Source organism: Pan troglodytes, chromosome 12 (assembly GCF_028858775.2).
Source record: "Pan troglodytes isolate AG18354 chromosome 12, NHGRI_mPanTro3-v2.0_pri, whole genome shotgun sequence".
Lineage (NCBI taxonomy): Eukaryota > Metazoa > Chordata > Mammalia > Primates > Hominidae > Pan > Pan troglodytes.
Genome location: NC_072410.2, coordinates 63,037,480 through 63,045,912, shown reverse-complemented (window position 1 = coordinate 63,045,912; position 8,433 = coordinate 63,037,480). Strand labels below are relative to the sequence as shown.

At 38.1% G+C, this 8,433-nt stretch overlaps 1 non-coding gene across 1 annotated transcript; it reads left to right on the top strand.

Moving 5' to 3' along the window:
• Window positions 1-354: 354 nt before the first annotated feature.
• On the top strand, window positions 355-457 carry LOC112208211 (U6 spliceosomal RNA). The gene has a single exon (XR_002942636.1). It is a non-coding gene; the product is annotated as a U6 spliceosomal RNA (small nuclear RNA).
• The last annotated feature ends 7,976 nt before the right edge of the window (window positions 458-8,433 follow it).

Below are 8,433 nucleotides of genomic sequence, written 5' to 3'. Positions count from 1 at the left end.
CTTTCAACTTTAGCCAACTTTGAGGATCTCCCCAAGCAGGAATAAAAAAGAAGGCAGAGTTGCAAACTCCTTGCAAAGCATTGAAGGCATACCACAACACACACAAAACTGCCTTTGAGAAGGCAGGGAAAATTATTAGTTCAATGCATTTAAGAAAATCTTAGTTTAATCATCAGCTGGCCAATAAGCTTAAATGTCCACACAGGACAAAGAAAAGAGATATCACAGAAGAAGTCATGGAAAGTAATTAAACAAATAGCCACAAAAATAACAAACAGCAACAGCAACAACCCTGGGAAAAGTGTAAGGAAATCTGATTTCCAAAGTTGTCACATTACTTAACTACAATATTTAGTGCTTGTTTTGGCAGCACATATACTAAAATCAGAATGATACAGAGAAGATTAGCATGGCCCCCACACAAAGATGACATATAAATTTGATTTTATAATTTTATGTGCTAATTTGATTGTGTTAATCATTACACAATGTATGCATATATCAAATCATCACATTGTACACACTGAATATCTGCAGTCTTTATTTTTAAATTAAATATTTAAAAATAAAGAAATAAAATAAATATATATAAAATATTGAAAATTGTGAGAGATGCAAAATTATGAGACAGTATGGCCCATACACAGTAAAAATGCCAGTCAATAGAAACTGGCCTGTGAAACCCAGAAGTTGTCCTTACTGGAAAGACTTTAAACAGAGTTTAAATCAGCTATTTAAAATATGTTCAAAGAGTTGAAGAAAACCATGTCTAAATAACTAAAGGAAAATACAAGATCTACAATGAACTCAAACAAATTTACAAGAAAAAAACAAACAACCCCATCAAAAAGTGGGCAAAGGACATGAACAGACACTTCTCAAAAGAAGACATTTATGCAGCCAAAAAACACATGAAAAAATGCTCATCATCACTGGCCATCAGAGAAATGCAAATCAAAACCACAATGAGATACCATCTCACACCAGTTAGAATGGCAATCATTCAAAAGTCAGGAAACAACAGGTGCTGGAGAGGATGTGGAGAAATAGGAACACTTTTTCACTGTTGGTGGGACTGTAAACTAGTTCAACCATCGTGGAAGTCAGTGTGGCAATTCCTCAGGGATCTAGAACTAGAAATACCATTTGACCCAGCCATCCCATTACTGGGTATATACCCAAAGGACTACAAATCATGCTGCTATAAAGACACATGCACACGTATGTTTATTGCAGCACTATTCACAATAGCAAAGACTTGGAACCAACCCAAATGTCCAACAATGATAGACTGGATTAAGAAAATGTGGCACATATACACCATGGAATACTATGCAGCCATAAAAGATGATGAGTTCATGTCCTTTGTAGGGACATGGATGAAACTGGAAATCATCATTCTCAGTAAACCATCCCAAGAACAAAAAACCAAACACCGCATATTCTCACTCATAGGTGGGAATTGAACAATGGGAACACATGGACACAGGAAGGGGAACATCACACTCTGGGGACTGTTGTGGGGTGGGGGGAGTGGGGAGGGATAGCATTAGGAGATCTACCTGATGCTAAATGACGAGTTAATAGGTGCAGTACATCAGCATGGCACATGTATACATATGTAACTAACCTGCACACTGTGCACATGTACCCTAAAACTTAAAGTATAATAATAAAATAAAAATAAAAGAAAATCTATTTCCATTTAAATGGAAATTGAAAGACAGGGATAGAGGAAAAATATTCCTATAATTTCACAACATGATATATCAGGTATCATGATTTGTAACCTTTGAAATCTTTTGTAACAAGTGTAAAAATTACAATTGTCAAAAATAAAGACCTTTATAACCTAAAAAAAACAAGAAGTATCACTAGATAGAGAATATAAATCAAAAACTAAAAATTATAAAAAAGGAACCAAAAGATAAATTATCAGTTTAATTATCAATAGATCAATATTTATAATAAATAAATAAAAGCTACTTTGGGCGAATGTGACCATAGATAAATATTAATAATTTATCAATAGATAAATTATTGAGCTGAAAACTACAATAACTCTCCTGTTTATATTAAAGATAAAAAGCTCAGAGCTAGGCAATCCAGGACTGGTTTATTCCTGCATGATTTCATCTGTCATCACCTGGGACCCCTGGAAAGAGAAGTCTGAAACAAAGGCTAATATGTAGGATGTTTATTTGTGAGCAGGAATGGCAGATGGAGCGAGTGTATGTGCAGAGAAGGGAATGACAACACTGGACAACGTTGCTTTATTTATATGAAATCACTATGGATCACCTGTTGGAATGTTCCATGGGATGCCAGATAAGCCTTTTGAAATATATATCAGGGCTCTTTGACAGAGAGAAAGAAAAAGGAAAGCATGGATCTATTGGCTATGTCAGCCACTGAAAAGGGTATTTTTTATTCCCAACATGTGTTAACTCTTTTCATACACTACTACTAACACTTATGGGTTGCAATTCCTTGAGAGCTGAATAAGTTCCTATTAGTTTCCTATATGAAGGTAAAATGATTAGAGATTCTGTAGATCAGGAAGGGAGAGGTGCATGGCAGGCAGGCTTCACCAGGTTGTTTTGTTGTACCTGAGCAAAATTAGTTATCTAGCAATGGCTGGAATAATAGAAGAATGCATGGAGGTGTTTAACAGAACACTGACGTCGTAGATTCCTTCCATCTTTTTCTCTTCCACGCTTACTGTGTAGCTTCCATTGTCTAGATCTCCTTGGAGTCAGAAGGTCCAGCATGTTGCAAAAACCGTAGGCTAATAAAAGCAAGAAGGGGAAAGGGAGGCTGGGTGATGCAGTTTTCCAGCTTAGCACATCCAGTAATGCAGAGCTTGTGTTTGTAAGAGGAGGAAAAGGAGGAGAATGGAAATTGGCAATCTCTATCACAACTCTTAGGGAAATTTTGAAATAGGGACAGGAAATCTTTGTCCTTTTAGCCTTCATTTTAAAACTTCTTTTATCTATGGTTGTATTCTCCCAAAGTAACTTTATTTCTTACCCTCACCCCTTACAAATCCAAAATGGTCAGAACTTACCTCAAGATTGTTGACCTGCCTGGTTTCCCCTTCAATCTTATCCAAGTGGCATTCATTTTAATAACAAGTTAAACTCATTACGTGAATTGCACAATTCTATTAGAATATTGTGATCCCACGTAAATGCTATTAGTTCCACAAATGAGCTACTCTATGTGAAACTGCTTAGAAAACTATAAAGCGCTTTACAAATGGAAGAAAAATTATAATGTCCAAGAGAGAAAAACATTATACTAAACTGGACTCATAAAATGCGAAAGTACCCACTGATGCAGTTCCAATTCGCAACTTCGCCCCTTTTTGTGTGAAAAGGTAAAGGAAAGCAAAGTGTGTTCTTTGTAAATCCCATTTCTATGACTAATGTTCTTCTACAGCTAACGTGTAATTTTCTTTCTCTGATTTGTTTTCTCATCTTACCTGACATATTTTCCATCCCTTCTGTCTTCTTAGAAGTGCCACTTTGTTGAGGGGGGAGGTTAGGTTTTGCAAGAAGTTTTAAAATATGCTGTTAATGAATGAATGGACAACTAATTACTTGCTAAATGCATTAACACAAATCTGGGTCTGAAATTGCTTTGGAATTAATTTGGGACATATGTGCACATCCTTGCTTATATTTGCAGGGGCATGGTACATGGATTTGCATTTGTATATGAGAAAGTCTTTTCCTTTTTTACACAAACCTGGCTACAAGGAAGAAAACTCATTATCAGGTTTATCTTACTTTTCAAACTCTATTACTAAAAAAAGATAAATTCCTAAATTATGCTCCTCATACATTGATTTCATTCTCTTTCAACTTGTTCTCTCTCTGCTGCCCACACACATACATACACACCCCAAATGCAGTCTGTGTACAAAGGTAGGAGGATTATAAATAAACTGCACACCAAGTGAAGCAACGCTGCTTCTATTCAACGGATCACAATAGTGATTATTACCTAGATCTAGTTGATTTCTAAAAAAAAAAAAAACAACAAAAAAAACCTTTTATTTCTGTTTTCCCAAATTTCATTCCTTCCTATTAAATACTGAGGACTGCCAGTTATTATATTCTTATTATAGAGACAGAATTTTCACTTTAGTTCAAACATGAGCTCTGGTATAAACTGCTTTTTAATAGCAATGATGATTTTAAGTGTCTACCTATAGATATTTTGAATATGCAGCTATTTCCTCTGGTGGAAATTAGCCAACAACAGGGTTTCATTAGCATTCACATTTGCAGATAAGTATTATATTTTCCTAGACATTTTTTAAAACTTAGCTCTTGGATGATGGCACTGCCAAAAATATACGGCCAATTTATACATCAGACAGGATCAGAGACAGATTATTCCTTAACTTGGCACAGAAGCACTTGCTTCTCTGAAAACTAGGGCTTCCCTCTTTGGGGAGACACTTCCTAGAATATAAAATCAGTCTTACTGTTAGGCAAAACTTCCAACTCATTCTAGGAAAATGTCTTGCCTGTTTGCTACATCTGGTCTTCAGTAGCCGTATCAGTCATAATCACATGATCTTAAGCCCCTCAACCCTTGCATCTCAAATATATGTGTTTCAAGTGGGTTTGTCTTCCCTGATTCATACTTATCTTCTATAATTTAGGGGAAAAACTCAAACACCATTCCACAGCTTGTCCATTTCCTTACTGAAACCTAGACTAGTCCATGTTATGGTCTGAATTGTGTCCCTTGGAAGACTGATATCTGGAAGCCCTAAGCCTCAATGTGACTATATTTGGAGATAGGACATTTAAAGAGGTAAGTAAGGCTAATTGATGTCTTGAGGGTGAGGCCCTAGTCCAACATGACTGATGTTTTTATAAGAAGAGGGAGAAACACCAAGGAGGAACATGCACAGAGAATTAGCCATCTGCAAGCTAAGGAGAGAGACCTCAGGAGACCCCTGCCAGCTCCTTGATCTTGGACTTGTAGCCTCTCGAAGTATGAGAGGGCAAATTTCTGTTGTTTAAACTACCTGTTCTGTGGTATTTTATTACCACAGAAGCCCTAGCTGACTAATAAGGTCCATTTTACAATTTTGTAATCAGATTAGAGGGTGTAAAAACCCCATCGAGATCTCGGCTGCCATTAGGAATGTAGGGACACTGCTATTAAATGATTCCCTCAATCATCCTTTCTGTTATAATTCTTAATGTGTGTGTCCAACATCTCTTCTCCACTTTCCTGGTAGCAGCTATCAGCTATCTGGCCTTGGGGGTAACACTGAATCCAGAATAAGCTAATTGCCTCACACTTTACCGTAGCTGGTGATCATTCTGGGAATAAGCCTAGGACCCACAATGAACCATTCACAGCCCTTTCATATTTTTCCTAAACTGAACTAAAAACCACAACAACAACAAAAGGAACTATTTCAGATATGGTTATGAGGTTGGAAAGATGTGAGCCTGCAGTTGGAGAAACCCTCTTTGTGGGAGGAAGGAATGAAGCTACCAGCAGAAAGAGGCACACGTAAGAAACAGGAGAAAAGGAGGCAAAAGAGAGATAGAGAGAGAAAGAGAGGTGTCAACACAGAGGTCTCAGCATCCAGGCATCCTGACTGTATCCTCTCCTTCTATTCTTTATTATTTATTTATGTATTTATTATTCATCCACTCTCCTTTTCTGCCTAAGTTACATGGTTTCTGTTACATTGGAATTCAGAGAGTCTTTCTAGTTCATGATTATAAAGAATATGAAAATTATTCTTCCTCAGCTTTTTTTTTCATTGATGATCTGCCTTCTGACCTCCAACTCCTCTCCCCTTCCTAATTCACCACCCTTTTGGGGTCTCACCAGGAATAAAATGCGGAAAATCAGAAAGAATAAAGTCAGCGAAAAAGCAGGGAATCAAATGAATTTCTCCTTACAGTTTACAGCTCTGAAGTAATTTAAGTAAGTCCATTCAGAAGTGAGAAATTAAAATTAAAAATCAAAGAACTAGGGCATCTTGCCCACCCAGCCAATTCATATTTCCTGAGCTCAAGCTTGATAGAGAATGCCTCAGGGCGTCCCTCCACAGCACTTCAACCTAAGAGATTTATTCATATTCTTTTTTAGCTGCTTTTTAGCATCCTCACTTTATTCATGTAGTTTCCAGTATCCACACAGCTGCTGAGGGTTGCACAGGCCTCCACAGAGGCACCCTGCTTGTCTCAGGAAACTCACTTTCCACCAAATCCTTATTTCTATCCTTCCTCTTCACCCCCTTGCACCACAAAGTCTTGAAATCTTATCTTTTTGTATTGCTCCTTCAATTAAAACATATCAGTTTTGTAGCCTATTCCTCTAGGAGTCTGCTCAGTGACCAGCTAGTTCTAATTTGGTCAAGTGTAGCTGAGATGTCACTAGTTGATAATGGATTAATATTTTACTCTCCCAGAGAACATTTACATTTTTACAGTGGCCTTAAGCTAAAGGAGTTAGTTACATGAGGATTTCTGGCAGTAGGAGTATAACAGATATTTGGGGACTAGGAATGTTTTAGCACCCCTCAATTCACATGTGCAAGCTGGTGGGCCTGCCCATCTGGTTGGGCCTGTCCTCTGGGATAACTCCATGCCCACCACCAAAGAGCGTTCCTGTCTGCAGAAACTATTTGCCTTCTTCTACTCTGAGTGACCTTCCCTTTTCTCCCTCTGGCTGACACCAATGTTCACTTCTTCCTGCTCTATTATTGCCTTTATCAGTGTCTATAATTTTATTAACTCAGTAAATTTAGGTGCTCTTAAAGAGCACATCAAAAGTTCAAGCCATGCCACACATCCCTAGAAACAGTTCTGAAACAGAAATGATAAATCCAAAGTTATTTCAGGGAAGGACTAGCAAATGACATCAGCGTGGTCCTGGTCATTTTATTGGCTTTAATTGAATAGGTCCCTCAGAATCCATGGTTTTATTGGGACCAAAGACAATATAGGGATGTAAATGGCAGGAATGGGATTCACAAGGAAGGCACCATGGGCAATCATGTTAAAAATGCTGGTGCTGCAATTTAAGAAGGGCCTTGAGAAAAAAAATGGTGTTTTTAAGAGAAACTGGAAAAAGGTAAGAAAACTCTGCCCCACAAACATCAGAAGAACTGCAGTGAAGCAAGAGGATGGGGATATTAAAGCTGTTCTCAAGTTTTGGAGGCACATTATCTAGGAGCAAGAGTGGAGTGATTCTGGATTGCTTCGCAAGACAAAGGTGCAATCAATGGGCATATATTAGAAACAGGCAGATTGTATCTCATTTTAAGGGAAATTTTCTAACAAGCAGTTGTCTTGCAGTGGAATGAGCTGCCTTCCAAAGTCATTACTGATAATATTTAAAAAGGATCTAAAGGGTCATTCACCAGGGCCTTGTAGAACAGCTTCCTGCACTTATAGACTAGACAATCTCTGAGGCTCTTTAAATACTATGATGCTACCTTTCTGTAAAACCCTCAACACTAGATTAGCTGGCTGACCCACCCGAGTGACATCAGGATTTTGTGTGAGCCTTGGGAACAAGGACAGGAGGCAAGTAACAGCAAAAATGAGTCAGAGGAAGCAACACTTCCAATCTGTCACCTGTTGGCAGTTGTAGTCTTTTGACTGTCTTTAGCCTGTTGGCTACTCACCTCCCCATCTATTCTCTAAATGAAGTACTCCAGCAATTGAGCTTGATTCAACAAGCATGGACGCTGTGCTGCTATAAATCATCGGTCCCTTCCTCCCTGAGCCCTTCAGTGGTAGGAGTAATTGGTTAATTGCCAGAGTTGTTAACAAGAATTAAGAATTCAGGGGAATTGGCTAAGAATGCAGACCTGTTGCAATATGCTTAGAACAAATGTGTTTGAAATATGCACACCTAAGTCAAAACAAATAGGTCTTGAGTCCTTTGTAACAATGTTTGAGACTGGCTAGGTCAGTGTTCCCTTTTTTTAACGGTGTCCCATGGTTTTTGTTTGTTTGTTTGTTTTTTTTAAAGGAATGTAGTTTCTTTCACTGAATCTTCCAGTTGCCAAGTCCTAAGAAACTTTGCATTCTCTCCCTCTGCTCTCAATACTCACAGAGGCATCTCTCCCTGCATAACCCTCTCTGCACATCCCACTTTTCTTTTGAAACAATCATCCCTTCTCACATGTTTTGATTTGTTCTGTCAAGTGAATGGATGAAAAATTTTCATAAAGGATGAGACAAATCTTAACACACCGCTGTCCATAACAGTATAAGCCCACAGATTTGTGCCCACAGGGATACAAGTTTGCAGATATTATAGCAGTTCCATTCTGGGCGGGACTCCTGGGCATTGCTGAGTTCCCTGCAGGTAATCAGATGTTTTCAGCAACAGTAAATCAGACACTGTCCATCCTTATGTTTTTTCAAAATATTCCCT